Genomic DNA, 19,367 nt, shown 5'->3' on the forward strand with positions numbered 1-19,367 from the left:
TTTTGCTGGATTACATGAAAGCTTTTCTAAATGTGCAAGTAAATGCAGTCCCTAATTGATTCTAATGCTTGTATCTATCAGACATGCAAGTTTACCTTAATATTATAGAAGTAACATCAAGATTCGCCTGAAGGACCCAGGCTGTAAAAATAGGGGACAAGCTCTCCTCTACAATCGCTCTGAGCACCGGTGCCCCACAAGGCTGTGTACTCAGCCCCCTGCTGTACTCACTATACACCCATGATTGTGTAGCCAAGTTTCCATCAAACTCAATATATAAGTTTGCTGATGACACAACAATTGTAGGCCGTATCTCGGGTAATGATGAGTTTGAATACAGAGAGGAAATTAAGAATTTGGTGGCATGGTGCGAAGACAATAACCTATCCTTCAACGTCAGCAAGACGAAGGAATTGGTTGTTGACTTCAGAAGGAGTAGCGGACTGCATGACCCAATTTACATCAGTGGCGCGCAAATGGAACAGGTCAAAAGCTTTAAGTTCCTCGGGGTCAATATCACAAATGACCTGACTTGGTCCAACCAAGCAGAGTTCACTGCCAAGAAGGCCCACCAGCACCTTTACTTCCTGAGAAAACTAAAGAAATTTGGCCTGTCCCCTAAAACCCTCACTAATTTTTATAGATGCACCGTAGAAAGCATTCTTCTAGGGTGCATCACAACCTGGTATGGAAGTTGTCCTGTCCAAGACTGAAAGAAGCTGCAGAAGATTGTGAACACGGCGCAGCACATCACACAAACCAATCTTCCGTCCTTGGACTCACTTTACACCACACGCTGTCGGAGCAGTGCTGCCAGGATAATCAAGGACACCACCCATCCAGCCAACACACTTTTCGTCCCTCTTCCCTCCGAGAGAAGGTTCAGGAGCTTGAAGACTCATACAGCCAGATTTGGGAACAACTTCTTTCCAATTGTGATAAGACTGCTGAACGGATCCTGACCTGGATCTGGGCCGTACTCTCCAAATATCCGGACCTGCCTCTCGGTTTTTTTGCACTACCTTACTTCCCATTTTTCTATTTATGATTTATAATTTAATTTTTTAATATTTACTAATTTTATGTATTTTTAATATTTGTAATCCAGGGAATGTGAAGCGCAGAATCAAATATCGCTGTGATGATTGTACATTCTAGTACCAATTGTTTGGCGACTATAAAGTATAAAATAAAGATTATTAAACAATCTTCAACAAAGAACTGTCCCATTAAAAACCTTGCCATATGTATTTTTTTCCAATTCATCCCTGGAAATGCAAAAGCAAAATACTGCATTTGCTGAAAATAGAAAAGAAATAGAAACAGAAACTGTCAGAAATACTTGTCATCTGGAGGGAGAGGGAAGAGGAGGAGGCGGGGAAGCAATAGAGAGAGATAGATGGCAGCGACACAAGATGGGAGAGAGAAGAGTTAATATTTCATATTAATGACTTGCACCAGAGCTAGAAAAAAAGCCCATGAAAGTGGTGAAAGGAGAAAAGAGCAAAAGGGGAGCGTTCTGGATTGTAGGAGAAGTTAAATGACATCTCTCAACCCTTAGATTGTCAAGTATCAGCCTCTGCCTTCCAAAGCCATTGGAGGAAAAGCATTACAAAAGCTCAGACCCCTCAAGGAATAAAATATCAGTTTTAAATTGCCAAACCCATATTTTCAATCAATGATTCTAAGTTCTAGATCCTCCCACAAGAGAAAATATTTCACGATCTTGTGTTTCAAACAAGTCTCTTTTCTAGCCTCCATTCCATACAATAACAGTCTCTTCAACCTTCCCTTATAAGACAACATATCATGTATTAGTCTAGTAAATGTTCCCTGAATTGCTTTCAGTTCAACCCGTACAGTACACCAAATATGGCCTCACAAATATTCTAGAAATCACATGGGTAACAGTAAAGATAAAGTAGAAATGGCAGTACATGACAATTTCAGAGGTAAGGATATGGTTCATTTCTGATCTTATTTGCACAATTTTTTCAGATGTACTGGATATTTACAAGCTTGCCGTGCCAAAATAAAACCACTTCACACAGAGTAGAGTGTGAGTTTGAACCTGGTGAGAAGCCATCTCTTGGAGAAAGCACAGTGCACAGCTTGGCGTGAATCAGGCATAGCAGCAGCTGGCAAAAAGTCTAGTGTGAATTCAAATAGAATGAGATGTGAAAGTATATAAGTCAGAAGTCAAAATCTGTGTCAGATTAGAAAAACACATGCAATTCTAATGAAGAATCCAGATAAGGCACATACTCAGAGCATACAAATTTCTGTAGAATTAAGCAATGGGGAAATGCAACTGGGTGCTTTTGGTAAAGAATTAGACCAAAGCTCCAAATGCTGAGAATTATAGTGCAGGTGATTTTGTGCAATAGGGTCCAAGCAGACTGTTTGGGTGCATCACATAGTTTGACATGTTCACTTGCCGTGATTATTTGTGAAATGTCCCCAATGATCATCAAGATGATAAACAATGACAAAGTGAGAACTTCTTATGAGATATTAGCTCATAAAATTATGAGTGTGTGGAAAAGCTGGTTCTAATCCAATGACTTGCTAGATGGTTTTACTTGGAAAGGACAAAGAGTTGGCTGCAAACCCAATCCTGGGAAGCAACTGGCATTTGATATTTCCTCCACTACCACGCGAGGCCACCCTCAGGTTGGAGGAACAAAACCTCGTATTTCGTCCGGGTAACTTCCAACCTGATGGCGAGAACATTGATTTCTCTAATTTCTAGTAATTACTCCCCCTCCCCTTCTCTCCCTTTTCCATGCCTCATTCTGGCTCCCCTCTTAACACCTCTCTTCTCCCCACCTACCTATCACCTCCCTCTGGTGGTGCTCCTCCTTCCCTTTCTCCCATGTTCTGCTCTCCTATCAGATTACTTTTCTTCTGTGTCTTACCTTTCCTACCTATTACCTCTCAGCTTCTCAGGTCATCCCACCTACCCCTCACCTGGTTTCACCTATCAACTGCCAGCTTGTATTCCTTCCACCCCCCCCCCCCCCCCCCACCAGCTGAAGAAAGGTGAAAAGAGCCTTGAGGATAAATAATATTGCTTCTCAGTTCCCCAAATTCTCCTAGAATCGTTTATTACGTCCTTAAAATATCCCACCCAACATCTGGAACTCTGCAAACTCTTTTCAGTGCCTGGAATAAGGGAATCATCAAATGACAGTCAAGGTCAGAAAGAATTTCCTATTAGTCTCTTCCTGTACCCATATTTTGAAATGTGCATATTTTGAGATGTCAGATTGGGTTGAGAGGATTTAGACACATTACCGAAAGTCATTTTCTTTACCTTGTATTCTAAAGGTCAAAATCCAGACTTTCAGTTTTCATTGCATTCATCCAGGAGTTGAGAAGCTTCTTCTGTCTCCCTTCCACATCATCTCATTTCCAGTGCTTTCTGGCAGAAGACTTAGTGGATATCTTTGCCTCATTGGCTGTAAATCACTTCAAGGCGTCCAGAGGTTGTGATAAGATAAGGCTTTGTTTTGTTGCGTGTGTAAAATACATCCCGCCTTCGCATGGGCAGGAACAGAGGTTGGCAAGAACATATATATGTGAGTGCGTGTGTGTGTCTGGCTGTTTGGAAGTTGCAGGCTGAGGATCACGTACACAGGCCAACAAACTATTTTTCACTGACAGCAGCATGGCATTCTGGGGTCTATTCCTCTACATGGGCTACTGGTACCTCTGGTGCCTTGTCACTACCTTGGAATTTGGCATCTCTGTTTCTAATCACCCTGCCTGCTGTAGCTTTATCTATTCTCAGGATCTGCCTGACTTCAATTTTTTACATGGTGCCTCCCATGGCTTTTTTGCAATACGAGCATAAAACTGATTAGTTCTATTTCTTCTGTATCTATTACATTTCCTTTAACTCTCTGCTCTTAATTGTTAATCGTCTGTGACATTTGATTCAATTTTGATGAAGGGTGCACGTTGAGACCATTGGTACTACAGAAATGCAGATGTTTTTCCTGCAGCTTCTAGAGGAAAATCAAGATAAATATATACAGAAGTTTAGTGCAGGAAAGTGGGACTGGGCTAATAGATCAGCCAAGATCTGATTTACTAGCAGAACAGAAACAAGGAGACCACTCCTGTCTCTATTTCTTAGGTTTTTAAGTGCAATAGTGGGCTACATGTTCTCATTAAACAGGTTGAGACAACAATTCTCTGAATTATTTATAACCATTTCCTTCAATAGTTAGCTAATTGCAAGACACGTGTTTGATTAGATTCCAGTAGTTGAAAGCACAACTAACAACTAATGAATCTTCAGTTTTTATAGTGAAATTGATAGGGAAATAGATGAGCATTTCTGCCTACAGTTTCCCTAATGTTCAAGAGGTGACACTGTGAGCACTGAAGGGTGTATACTATTGGAAGAACTTCAGGTGAGTTGTTTATGCACCTAGAAAGAGAGCTTGACTCCCTAAACAATGGGAAGGAAGGTGGTTAATGGGCAGGTATTGCACTTCCTGGGGGTGCAGTAGAAGGAAATGAAATAAAGTCCTTGCTGGAAGTGAGGTGAGAAAGAGACTCATCAAGGTAGCTCTGAGAGTCGATGGGCTTTGAATGGGTTCATTCTCCATTCTGTTCTCCCAGTTTATCTCTCTGCACCACATCTCTTCTGCAGCAACCAGATATCACACCAGAGCTTCTCAGATAGTTCCTTCACCCCTCAACTGTTGCTACCCTTCTATTGTAGTTGACAGACCTCTTGACCCAAGGTAGTGCTCCTTCCTCCTAACCTTTCAGTCTACTAACTTCCATAATTTTTGCTGCAGCCAACATGAAGACAGCATCAGGCAGATCTTCCCTTTCCCTTTTAAAACCTCAAATCTTTGAGACCCTGTTCGCTCTTCCATCTCCACCAAAATCGACTCAACCCTCAAAGCACTTTTCCATACAGCTGCAGGAGATACAATGCTTGCACTTCACCACAGGGTCCCATACACTCTCTCCAGGTGAAGCAATGACCTATTTGAACTTTTTCCAACTTACAGTACTGGATTTGGTGAAATCACATAATAATTGAAAAGCAAATTGCAGACTGAGTGGATGGTTCAGTCTGTGGAAATGATCCTGAATTTTTGGTTACCTGTTAGTTCCCCATTCCACTATCTTCAAATGCTGTCCCTAAGCTCTTATGTCTGTATCCCCCCCATCTATGCCAATTGGTTTGTTCACCCTCTTATCAATAACATAATCCAAACAAACTGCTAGCAGGAGGACTTTCTCAGCAGTTAACATAATAAAGAAGCCATATCAATTATAACATAACAAAGAAGCCATTTTAATTAGCCTATGCAGTAACATAAAAGAAGAGACCCCTTACGCATTGTTCCAATGATACTTGATGCGTGTCTGAGGAACAGCACCTCCTCTTCTGACTTGATACATTATCAATTTCTGGACTCAACACTGACTTCACCAGTTTCAGATCATTAGTCATTACAATCCTTTATCTCACACTTTTCTCGCTCCTCTGCTATTAATCTTATATTTCAGCATTTTCTATACCTGTTTCAGAAACATATTTAAATAAAGATAAAGGCAATAAAGATTCACTAATTGTTATACCCTGTTTTAGTTGCCATGGCTACCTGTTGTACCATTCAATCTCTTTGGTTCTCTCCACCCTTTTACAATCCTTCCCTTCCCCTTTTTGCAACTTAAAACTGCTCTTAACTCTCTCTAGTTTTGAAGTTCAGATGAAAGATATCAACCCGAAATGTTAACCTAGTTTCCCTTATCAACTGATGCTGCCTGATGTGCAGAGTATTTACAACCTTTTCTATTTTAATTTTGGATTTCCATCGTCAGCAATAGTTTACTTTGATTTATAAGGAAAGATTGTTAAAGTTAGGCCTGTTCTTCTTGGAACAGGAAAGGCTAAGTAGTAAATTAATGGTGGTTTTCAGGATGAAGGATGATTTTGATATTGAGAAAAAGTACGCACTCTAGTAAAGTCAGTAGCCAAATATCGTAGACTTAAAACTGGCAAAAAAAAAACAAAGGTAAGGGGTGTTTCCACACAGTGTTTGGGAACTGGAAGTGTCCACCTGGACAGTGTTGTCTCCATAAATAACTTTTAAAAGTAAAGCATCTGACTGCCTAAGAATAAATGGATGATAGGGTTATGGCAAAAAAGATGGGTGCAGGACTAAGGCCAGCAGGAATATGATTGGCCAAATAGCATCCTTCAGTGCTCTGTATCTATGATCCCATTTTGAAGAACGGACAAAGAAAAAAATATCACATCAATTGCCTTGAACAAATAATTGTTCAAACAGTAAGGCAAGAAAAGTAAATGTCAGTGCCAGCACTAATTATATCCCGGTATGTGGCATGAAAAGGTATGCCAAGCATTGCAGCTGAAATATGATGTAATTTATGTGAGGGGACATGGCTGCTCAAAGAAATGTCAGCTAAGGGTAGGGATGGAGCTGGAGGGAATATTGATAAGAGCTGTTTGGGAGGAGAATTATTAAAACCTTTCTCTGAAATCATTCAATCTTTTTCCAGCTATTCAGGTGATAAATTAGTTTTGGCTCAGGTTCACTGATGAAAATTGAGAGACTACAACATTGTGGCCAAGAGTGGATATTACCAATGATGTGAAATTAATGTGACAACTTAATGAGATTTATAACCCCAGTGTTCAAGATGATTCCAAAGTAACTGTTTCAGAGAAGTACTGAAAGTCTAAACTGCACTGGAAACGAATAGCCGTTACTTTTAAGAAAATTACATTCAGTTGGAAGGTTTCAGGCTTGGGGCCTGCTCCTGCTTCTATTTCTTTCTTATGCAACAAACTCATAGCTGTTTATTATGTCTGGAGTCATCTGCTGTGATGCACCACAAATTCAGTTTCCCAGATTGGATGCAGAGAGTCAATCACAGTGACTTTCCACATGCAGGTTGGGTAGCGATTTACAGGTGGAGATTAGGCCTCAGGCAGAGGCCCAGGCAGGCAGCAACTTGCAGGTGGTGATTAAGCCTCAGGCTGAGGCCCTGCCCCTGTACTGCAAAACTGGGGTTGGAGCTCTGCCTTGTGTCAATGCTGTCAAGGACAGTGAAAGTTATTAAATGTTCAGGAACAGTTAATAAATGAAATTAAGATAACTCATTAAAAATAATTTTCAAACTTTAAAATAAAAAATAAAGTTGTCTCCCCTCTTGCTGTGGAATGAGTGATACCTGTCTCTCCCTTGTTAGTGAGAGAGGGAGCCTGTGGGATGTCAAAATGTTGGAGTTAAGTTAGTTGTTGATGGACTGAGGACCATGGTCTCTCTTTGGAGGTTTTGCTGTTGCTTGCATGGTGGGTGGCAGGAATGCTGGTACTTTATGCTAAATTAGTTGGGGGGAGAGAGTTGATGCTATTTGCTGTTGCTTGTGCATGGGAGGGAAGGCAGGGTCTTTGGGGCGCTACGTGTTTTCTATCATTCATTCTTAGGGTTTTTTCCTGTTTTCGAGAATGTCTGTGGAGAGTAAGATTTTCAGGTTGTATATGCATCCTCTGATATTAAATGGAACCATTGAAGCCACTAAAGTTAATAAAAAACAAAAATAACTAATGAAAAACTTGCTTTGTCCTTTGCATCAAAATCAGTGAGGTTTCAGATCCCACAGCAAGTCTCTTCTGGCATTATAGATCAATGGTCTCACACACACCAGAAGCTATTCATAACAACAAACAGACACAACGATAAAGATTCATTGACTTACATGCCCAGACACTGATAGTGGAGTGTCAGTTACCAATAATGTCTGGAGGGAAATTGATAAACACGAGAGGCCAGAAAAGTATAACATAACAATAAAAGCTGGGCAGCATAAACAATGCCTGTACTTTTTAAAACACATGGAGGAGAAAAAGCTTGGCTTTGATGCAAAGGAGAATCAATCATAGTGGTTATGTCACCGGTAGATCTGAAGTAATTGAAACTGACTGCTCCTATCTCAGTAATCTTATCCAGTAGTTACTTTTGACTCCTTTAGGTGATATTTGCACACTCTTCTTTCTCCTGCCCCTGAACTCGGCCAACCCTTCATTCTTTTCCCTTTCAAATAGTCTAAGACATTTTCAGAAGGGGAGAAGGATGAAGGTGAAAGAGCATCAGAATAGTTTCAGCAACAGGAGAATCTGCTATCGGGCCCGACAGGACTTGACCACAGGTATAGATAGGGTACATGGAGGGAAAATGCTTCAGTAGTACAAGGACCAAAGATTTTCATGACTTACCTCGTTGACTATAAGGGTTTCTAGCTGGGATATCTGCTAGAATCTATTATCATCAACGTAATAGCCCTCGCTGCCTCCCTATCCTCCATTACGTTGCTACCTCCAGGAACAAGAATTTACGTGGCTTTGTACCTCTGTATGATATCACTCCGGAGAAGAAATTTGGGGTATTTTAACCATCTTAAGACTGTTACTCACATAGACAAATCAAGGAGAAGGCACTGAAGGTAAGAATGTACAATGGGAGATTTTGGGGACAGGATTCAAAATTGAATTGACTTTATTACTTACACACTTCATATAGATGAGGAGTAAAAAAATTTAATGTTACGTCTCCATCTAAATGTACAATTATAATCAGATTTAGTCCAACATAAAATATGAAGAGAAAATTTTAGATGGTGTTAAACTTCCAGAGTCTTATTGACCAGTTGTGTGGAGGTTTTGAAAGGAGGATATCAGTTAAGGCAAGACACACACAAAATGCTGGAGGAACTCAGCAAGCCTGGCAGCATCTGTAGGGAGGAATAAACATTTGATATTTCAGTTTAACAGAAGATCAGCTTAATCTAGATTCAAGATGTGTGGCAATGTGAAAAGTTGGGAATCCTTTCAGTGGAGAGGTTTCAGGGATCAAAGCACAGCCCATCATCATGGGAGACACCAAGATTGTAAACATTCTGCATTCAACTGGAGGTTTTTGCCAGGGAGGGGAATGGTAATGGTAGTGGAGTTTGCATTGAGGGACAACAGCATTGACTTTGGATTTCTCATTGTAACCGTGCCATTTCCAAAATCGATGTCTGACGATCAGAGGCAGTAGAAAGGGTGAGAGAAGTGGTGCAGGAGAAGAAGCAGTGTCCTCTATGTACATGTGAAATAAAATGAAGAGGAGAAAATAGAGACATCAAGAGAACTTAGAACTGCAAGAGAATAAAAGCAAGAGTTATCTTTGTGTGTCTGCAGCCTGCACTGCCATTCAGTGAGATCCTGGATGATCTGCACTCCCCTCCCTCTGTGCCAGATCCACATGCTCCTCAATTCCCTGGTCCTTCAAAAATGTGTCTACCTCTTCTTTAAACTCCTCCAGTGTTCTAGCTTCCACCATGCTCCGAGATAGAGAATTCCAAAGAGTTACCCCCACCCTCTGTGAGAAACAAATCCTACACGCTTCAGTTTTAAATGACCACGAACTACTTGTAACTACTGTATATGGCCTTGATTGAGACTGTCTGTTAATGGAAACATCTCAACTTCTACCCTCTCATGCCATTGATGACCTCATACATTTCAATAAGATCTGCCCTCATTCTTCCTAGCTTTAAAGATTACAGATCTGATTTATTTAACTATTCACAATTGGACGTACCAGGAATTAGCTGTCTGGACTACTTTCGGAGAAGTATGTGCTTTCATAAGCACTCCTTTGGCAGCCTCACCAACACCTTAAATGTAACAATGCTCCTCTATTGCTAATCAACCCTGGGTGGAGAATTCCGGAGATTCATTACCCTTTGTTGTTTCGCTGCTGTAAATGAATTGCAAGGGTCCAGGTCCTGGCTCAGGCAGGAATTCATTATCGCCATAACCAGCCTCTCAAAGCATTTCATCTCAGTTGGTGTGAGTGCTACCAGCTTATAGTCATTGAAGCAACTCATCCTGCTCTTCTTGGGCACTGGTATGATGGTTGTCTGTTTGAAGCAGGTGGGAACCTCCTCCTGTAGCAGCGAGAGGTTGAAGGTGTTCTTAAACACTTCAGCCACTGATTGGCACAGGTTTTCAGTACCTGGCCAGATACACCATCAGGGCCTGATGCCTTCTGAGGAATCAGAATCAGGTTTATTTTCACCAGCCTGTGTCGTGAAATTCATTAACTTAGCAGCAGCAGTTCAATGCAACACATAACACAGAAGAAAAATAATAAATAAGTAAATCAATCAATTACAGTGTAAGTATATCAAATAGGTTCAAAATCGTGCAAAAACAGAAATAACATATATTTAAAAAGTGAGGTAGAGTCCAAGGGTTCAATGTCCATTTAGGAATCGGATGGCAGAGGGGAAGAAGCTGTTTCTGAATCACTGAGTGTGCACCTGATGGTGAAAGTGGGAAAAGAGCATGCCCTGGGTGCTGAGGGTCCTTCGTAATGGACACTGCCTTCCTGAGACACCGTTCCTTGAAGGTGTCCTGAGTACTTTGTAGGCTAGTACCCCAAGGTGGAGCTGACTAAATTTACAACCCTCTACAGCTTCTTTCGGTCCTGTTCAGCAGCACCCCCCCTCCATACCAGACAGTGATGCAGCCTGTCAGAATGCTCTCCGCGGTACATCTATAGAAGCTTTTGAGTGTATTTGTTGACATACCAAATCTCCTCAAACTCCTAATGAAGTATAGTCACTGTCTTGCCTTCTTTATAACTGCATCGATATGTTGAGACCAGGTTGGGTCCTTAGAGATCTTGATGCTTAGGAACTTGAAGCTGCTCACTGTCTCCACTTCTGATCCTTCTATGAGGATTGGTCTGTGCTCCTTCGTCTTACCCTTCCTGAAGTCCACATCAGTTCTTTCGTCTTACGGATGTTGAGTGCCAGGTTGTTGCTGTGGCACCACTCCACTAGTTGGCATATCTTGCTCCTGTATGCCCTCTCATCTCCATCTGAGATTCTACCAACAATGGTTTTATCATCAGCAAATTTACAAATAGTATTTGAGCTATGCCTAGCCACACAGTCATGGGTATAGAGAGAGTAGAGCAGTGGGCTAAGCACACACCCTGAGGTGCACCAGTGTTGATCGTCAGCGTAGGATGAGATATTACCACCAATATGCACAGATTGTGGTCTTCCAGTTAGGAAGTCGAGGATCCAATTGCAGAGGGAGGTCCAGAGGCCCAGATTCTGTAATTTATCAAATAGGATTGTGGGAATAATGGTATTAAATGCTGAGCTTTAGTCAATGAACAGCACCCTGATGTATGTGTTTATGTTGTCCAAGTGGTCTAAAGCAGTGTGAAGAGCCATTGAGATTGCATCTGCCATTGACCTATTGTGGCGATAGGCAAATTGTAATGGGTCCAGGTCCTTGCTGAGGCAGGAGTTCAGTCTAGTCATAACCAACCTCTCAAAGCATTTCATCACTGTAGATGTGAGAGTTACTGGGCGATAGTCTTTAAGGCGGCTGACATTATTCTTAGGCACTGGTATAATTGTTGCCTTTTTGAAGCAAGTGGAAGCTTCCGCCTGTAGGAGTTAGAGGTTGAAAAGTGGGATCCTCCTCTTGAAAGATCTTCTAACATTGGCCTCTGAGACAGAGATCACAGGGTCAGCAGATGCTCTGGGGATTTGCACAGGTGTTGTATTATTCTCCTTCTCAAAATGTGCAGTACATAGGTGGCATTGAGCTGACTGGGGGTAAAGCATCACTGCCATTTATGCCGTAAGGTTTCACCTAATAATAAGTAATGGAATGCACACTCTGTCATCCATCTAATTGTGTCTCTAACTTTACACAGAATTGCCTTTGCACTCACATGATGACCTTCTGTAGGTCATACCTGGATTTCAGGTATGTCTGTTAGGCTGCAAATGAGAAATAACAGGTCCATTAGATGGAAAGGGGGAAGGGGGCTGCAAGTCACACTCTCAGTTAATCAGCTCAGGAACATTTGGCTGCTTGATGTTATCTTGTTTAGATGAAACAGCATTAAAAGTGATTGTCCATTCAGACAACCATGCTCAAGTTGGCTACCACAGTTGGCTCCGTAATAACAGGGAATACACTAGAGTCCACGACAGCAAGATCTTCAAAGGGCACAAAAATATGTTTGAGGGCTGAGGTGAAGTGGAGGGAGTCAAAGTTCAAAGTAACTTAATTATCAAATTACATCTATGTCACCATATACTAACCTGAAATTCACTTACATGCAAGCATACTCAATAAACCCATAATAGAATAATAACCATATTATTATGAATCTAATCATAGACCAACTGGGTGTTCAACCACTGTGCAAAAGGCCACAAACTGTGCAGCTACAAAAAGGAAGAAATAATAATAATAAAAATAAATAAGTAATAAATATCAAGAACATGAAATAAAAAGTCCCTGAAAGGTTGTGGGAACATCTTAATGATGGAGCAAGTGAAGTTGACTGAAATTGGTTCAAGAGCCTGATGGTTAAAGGTAGGAACTGTTCCTGAAACTGGAGGTGTGAGTCCTGAGGCTCCGGTACCTTCTTCCTAATGGCAACGGCGAGAATAGAATACGTCCTGGGTGGTGGGGCCTTGATGATGGATGCTGCTTTCTTGCGACAAACCTTTGTGCAGATGCGCTTAAAGGTGCGAAAGGCTTTTTCCGTGATGAACTAGGCCGTATCCACTACTTTTTGTTGGATTTTCCGTTCGAGGGCATTGGTGTTTCCACACCAGGCTGTGATGCAACCAGTCAATACACTCTCAACTGCACATCTGTAAAAGCTTGTCAAAGTTTTAGACGTCATGCCAAATCTTCGAAAGTTGATCCACTGCTGTGCTTTCTTTGTAATTGCACTTACGTGCTGGGCCCAGGGCAAGTCTTCCAAAATAATAACACCAAGGACCTCCACCTCTGATCCACCAATGAACACTGGGTCATGGACCTTTGGTTTCCTCCTCCTAAATAGCTCCTTGGTATTGCTGACATTGAGTAATAAGGTGCTATGACACCACTCAGCCAAATTTTCAATCTCCTTCCTACATGCTGATTCATCGCCACCTTTGATTTGGCCTACAACAGTCTTTGATGGAGAAGGTGACAGATGACAGCAGGATGTTTAGAAGCTCATCTTAAGATTTATAGGAAGTTTTTATTCATTTATTTATTATTAGTAGTATTTTTCTCTTTTTTTATTTGCACAGTTGGTTGTCTTTTTCACTTTGGTTGCTTGTCTTTATTGTAGGGTGTGTTCTTTCACTCATTCTATTATAGTTCTTGGATTTACTAAGTATGCCCAGAAGAAAGCAAATCTCAGGATTGTATGTGGTGACATATATGTACTAATTGGTTACAAAGTGCAAGAAGGGCGAGACTGCGCAGGCGCGTGACGTCGGCAGGACCGCGCGGAGAGTTTAAAAAGGCGACCACCCTATACAGTGGGCAGCTGTTGGAGCGGGCAGCGGAGTGAGGGGTAGCAGAGTGTAGGGCTTTGGCTTCAACGGGCTTCGGCTTCAACGGGCTTCGGCGATAAACAGGAAGAGGCGAGAGCGAAGCGCCAACTCTTTTTTTTTTCTCTCTTCCCCCCCCCCCCCCAACCCTTTCGCGAATCAGCCCAGACAGACAGGAACAGCAGGGCTCTCACAGCTAACGGTTTAAAAAGTTTGTCTGTTTGGCAAGGTAAGTGGGTGAGTAGACACATTTTTCCTGTTTCATTCGTGTAGAATTAGATAGCATGCCTGCAGGGTTAGTGCTTTGTTCAGGGTGTCAGATGTGGGAATCCTGGTAGACTTCCAGCCTCCCTGATGGCCACATCTGCACCAGGTGCACTGAGTTGCAGCTCCTCAGAGACCATGTTAGGGATCTGCAGCTGCAGCTTGATGACCTAGTGCTTATCAGGGAAAGTGAAGAGGTGATAGACAAGAGCTACAGGGAGGTAGTCATCCCTAGGCTACAGGAGTCAGAACACTGGGTCACTGTCAAGAGAGGGAAGGGAAATGCCCGGATAGTGGAGAGCACCCCTGTGGCTGTCCCTCAGCAACAAATATCTTGCTCTGGATGCTGTTGAGGGGGATGACCTGACGGGGGACGCCCACGGTGACTGGGTCTCTGGCACTGTTCCTGGTGCTGTTGTGCAGGAGAGAAGGAGGGTGAAGAGAAATGTGGTAGTCGTGGGGGATTCCATAGTCAGGGGAACAGACAGGAGATTCTGTGAGCCTGACAGAGATACCCACATGGTGTGTTGCCTCCCAGGTGCCAGGGTACGGGATGTCTTGGATCTGGTCCTGAATATTCTAAAGGGGGCGGGTGAGCAGCCAGTTGTCTTGGTACATGTTGGTACCAATGACATAGATAGGACAAAGGAGGAGGTCCTGAAGAGAGATTTCCAGGAGTTAGGAAGGAAGCTGAGAAGCAGGACCTCCAGGGTAGTAATCTCGGGATTGCTACCTGTGCCACGTGCTAGCGAGGGCAAGAGTAGTCGGATCAGGCAGATGGATGCGTGGCTGAGAGACTGGTGTAGGGGGCAGGGCTTCAGATTCTTGGATAATTGGGATCTCTTCTGGGAGAAGTATGACCTGTTCAAAAAGGACAGGTTACACCTGAACCGGAAGGGGACCAATATCCTGGCGGGAAAGTTTAATAGAGCTGTTAGGGAGGGTTTAAGCTAATTTGGCAGGGGGGTGGGAACCGGAATGATAGAGCGGAGGAAGGGGAAAACAGAAATAAATCTGAGATAGTGAGCAGTAAAGATGTCAGGAAAGACAGGCTGGTGATGGGGCAAATGTGTAGCCATTGGGATGAGTTGCAGTGCAATAAAGTTGCAGCGAAATCAAAGCAAAAAGTATCAAATACTGGTCTTAAGGTGTTGTACTTAAATGCATGCAGCATAAGAAATAAGGTGGATGATCTTGTTGTACAGCTACAGATTGGCAGGTATGATATTGTGGCCATCACTGAGACCTGGCTAAAGGATACATATCTCTGGGAGCTGAACGTCCAAGGATACACAGTGTATCGGAAGGATAGGAAGGTAGGCAGAGGGGGAGGCGTGGCTTTATTGGTAAGAAATGATATTAAATCATTAGAAAGAGGTGATATAGGATCGGAAGGTGCAGAATCTTTATGGGTTGAGCTAAGGAATAGCAGGGGTAAAAGGACCCTGATGGCAGTTATTTACAGGCCTCCAAACAGCTGCAGGGATGTGGACTACAAATTACAACTGGAAATAGAAAAGGCTTGTCAGAAGGGCAGTGTTATGATAATTGTGGGGGATTTTAACATGCGAGTAGATTGGAAAAATCAGGTCGGCACTGGATCTCAAGAGAGAGAATTTGTAGAATGTCTGCGAGATGGCTTTTTAGAACAGCTTGTTGTTGAGCCCACTAGGGGATCGGCTGTACTGGATTGGGCATTGTGTAATGAACCGGAGGTGATTGGAGAGATTGAGGTGAAGGAACCCTTAGGAGACAGCGATCATAACATGATTGAGTTCGCTGCGAAATTTGAAAAAGAGAAGCCGAAATCTGATGTGTCGGTGTTTCAGTGGAGTAAAGGAAACTACAGTGGCATGAGAGAGGAGCTGGCCAAAGTTGACTGGAAAGAGACACTGGCGGGAAAGACAGCAGAGCAGCAGTGGCTGGAGTTTATGTGAGAAATGAGGAATGTGCAAGACAGGTATATTCCAAAAAAGAAGAAATTTTCGAGTGGAAAAAGGATGCAACCGTGGTTGACAAGAGAAGTCAAAGCCAAAGTTAAAGCAAAGGAGAGGGCATACAAGGAAGCAAAAATTAGTGGGAAGACAGAGGATTGGGAAGTCTTTAAAACCTTACAAAAGGAAACCAAGAAGGTCATTAAGAGAGAAAAGATTAACTATGAAAGGAAACTAGCAAATAATATCGAAGAGGATACTAAAAGCTTTTTCAAGTATATAAAGAGTAAAAGACAGGTGAGAGTAGATATAGGACCGATAGAAAATGATACTGGAGAAATTGTAATGGGAGATGAGGAAATGGCAGAGGAACTGAACAAGTATTTTGCATCAGTCTCCACTGAGGAAGACAGCAGGATACCGGACACTCAAGGGTGGCAGGGAAGAGAAGTGTGCGCAGTCACAATTACAACAGAGAAAGTACTCAGGAAGCTGAATAGGCTAAAGGTCGATAAATCTCCTGGACCAGATGGAATGTACCCTCGTGTTCTGAAGGAAGTAGCTGTGGAGATTGCGGAGGCATTAGCGATGATCTTTCAAAAGTCGATAGATTCTGGCATGGTTCCGGAGGACTGGAAGATTGCAAATGTCACTCCGCTATTTAAGAAGGGGGCAAGGAAGCAAAAAGGAAATTATAGACCTGTTAGCTTGACGTCGGTGGTTGGGAAGATGTTGGAGTCGATTGTCAAGAATGAGGTTACAGAGTACCTGGAGGCATATGACAAGATAGGCAGAACTCAGCATGGATTCCTTAAAGGAAAATCCTGCCTGACAAACCTATTACAATTTTTTGAGGAAATTACCAGTAGGCTAGACAAGGGAGATGCAGTGGATGTTGTATATTTGGATTTTCAGAAGGCCTTTGACAAGGTGCCACACATGAGGCTGCTTAACAAAATAAGAGCCCATGGAATTACAGGAAAGTTACATACGTGGATAGAGCGTTGGCTGATTGGCAGGAAACAGAGAGTGGGAATAAAGGGATCCTAGTCTGGTTGGCTGCCGGTTACCAGTGGTGTTCCACAGGGATCAGTGTTGGGGCCGCTTCTTTCTACATTGTGCATCAACGATTTGGATTATAGAATAGAGGGCTTTATGGCTAAGTTTGCTGAGGATACGAAGATAGGTGGAGGGGCCGGTAGTGCTGAGGAAACGGAGAGTCTGCAGAGAGACTTGGATAGATTGGAAGAATGGGCAGAGAAGTAGCAAATGAAGTACAATGTTGGAAAGTGTATGGTTATGCACTTTGGCAGAAAAAATAAACGGGCAGACTATTATTTAAATGGGGAAAGAATTCAAAGTTCTGAGATGCAACGGGACTTGGGAGTCCTCGTACAGGATTCCCTTAAAGTTAACCTCCAGGTTGAGTCGGTAGTGAAGAAGGCGAATGCAATGTTGGCATTCATTTCTAGAGGAATAGAGTATAGGAGCAGGGATGTGATGTTGAGGCTCTATAAGGCGCTGGTGAGACCTCACTTGGAGTACTGTGGGCAGTTTTGGTCTCCTTATTTAAGAAAGGATGTGCTGACGTTGGAGAGGGTACAGAGAAGATTCACTAGAATGATTCCGGGAATGAGAGGGTTAACATATGAGGAACATTTGTCCGATCTTGGACTGTATTCCTTGGAGTTTAGAAGAATGAGGGGAGGCCTCATAGAAACATTTCGAATGTTAAAAGGCATGGACAGAGTGGATGTGGCAAAGTTGTTTCCCATGATGGGGGAGTCTAGTACGAGAGGGCATGACTTCAGGATTGAAGGGCGCCCTTTCAGAACAGAAATGCGAAAAAATTTTTTTAGTCAGAGGGTGGTGAATCTATGGAATTTGTTGCCACGGGCAGCAGTGGAGGCCAAGTCATTGGGTGTCTTTAAGGCAGAGATTGATAGGTATCTGAGTAGCCAGGGCATCAAAGGTTATGGTGAGAAGGCAGGGCAGTGGGACTAAATAGGATAAAATGGATCAGCTCATGATAAAATGGTGGAGCAGACTTGATGGGCCGAATGGCCTACTTCTGCTTTGCCTTATGGTATTATGGTCTTACATTTTTGCAGTTTTTTTAGAAACTTGTTTGTGACGTTCAAAGCCTTTTGGCTTTTACAAAGGCTGGTGAATGAAAAGAATTTCAGGCAAGCAAGAAGGGTGGAAAGCGTGATGCAGAAAATAGAGCCATGGGGAGGGAAGATAGCAGGACCCTACTATCTTCAGAGGTAACTGAAACGGACATGCTGCTGCTTACATTCTTACCACTAGGTGGCAGTGCACGATGCCTGATGGGAAGTGGGGACAAAGCATGTGACAAATGTAGGCCCTGAGTGCAGAGGCAGAAGATGTGCCAGCAAGACCATCCATGAAAATATTTGCTATGATAACCCATGACCTAATGGCACAGTTTTGCCTGTCATCCTGCCACATGTGAGGATTCTACAGTCTCAGAGTCATAGAACATTACAACACAGAAACAAACCCTTCAGCCCATGTAGTCTGTAATGAATCATTAAACTTGTCTAGTCCCATTGACCTCTACACAGACCATACCCCTCCCATCCATGTACCTATCCAAATTTCTTTTAAATATTGAAATTGAACCCACATCCACCACTTGCACTAGCAGCTTGTTCTACACTCTTTGAGTAAAGAAGTACCCCATCATGTTCCCCTTAAATATTTCACCTTTCACCCTTAACCCATGACCTCCAGTTGTAGTCTCATCCAACCTCGTAGTTGTCTGCATTAAATTCCATCTGCCATTTTTCCAGCTGGTCCAGAGCCTGCTGCAAGCTGTGACAGTCTTCCTCACTGTCCACTACATCCCCAATCTTGGTATCATCTGCAAATGAGCTGATCTGTTAAACCATATTATCATCCATATCATTGATGACAAACAATAATGGACACAGCACTGATCCCTACAGCAATCCACTAGTCACTGGCCTCCAGTCAGAGAGGCAACCATCTACTATCACTCTCTGGCTTCTCCTGTGAAGCCAAAGTCTAATCCAATTTATGCTCTCATCTTGAATGCCAAGTGATTGAACCTTCTTGTCCAACCTCCCATGGGGGACCTTGTCAAAGGCCTTGCTAAGGTCCATGTGGACAGCATCCACTGCCTTGTCATCATCAACTTTCCTGGTAACTTCCTTGAAAATCTTTATACGATTGGTTAGATGTGACCTAGAACGCACAAAGCAATGTTGACAATACTTAATCAGTCCATGTCTATCCAAATACTTGTATATCCGGTCCCTTAGAAAACCTCCCAATAACTTTCCCACTACTGATGTCAAGCGCACCATCCTATAATCTCCTGGCTTATTCTTAGAGCCTTTCTTAAACAATGGAACAATAATGGCTGTCCTGCAATCCACCAGCACCTCACCCGTGGCAAAGGATGTTTTAAAGATCTCTGCTAGGGCCCCTGCAATTTTTGAATATGCCTCCCACAGGATCCGAGGGAACGCATTGTCTGACCCTGGGGATTTATAATTTGCCTCAAGACAGCAAACACCTTGTCCTCTGTAATCTGTACGGCGTCCATGACCTTGCTGCTGCTTTGCCTCACTTTTACAGGCTCTGTGTCCGTGCCCCGAGTAAATACAGATGCAAAAAATCCATTCAAGGTTTACCCTTTCTCTTCTTGGCTCCAGCCATAAATATCTCTCTGATCTTCTTTTATCCTTTGCTATTCTTTTGCTC

This window comes from Mobula birostris, chromosome 5, assembly GCF_030028105.1.
Source record: "Mobula birostris isolate sMobBir1 chromosome 5, sMobBir1.hap1, whole genome shotgun sequence".
NCBI classification, from domain to species: Eukaryota; Metazoa; Chordata; class Chondrichthyes; order Myliobatiformes; family Myliobatidae; genus Mobula; species Mobula birostris.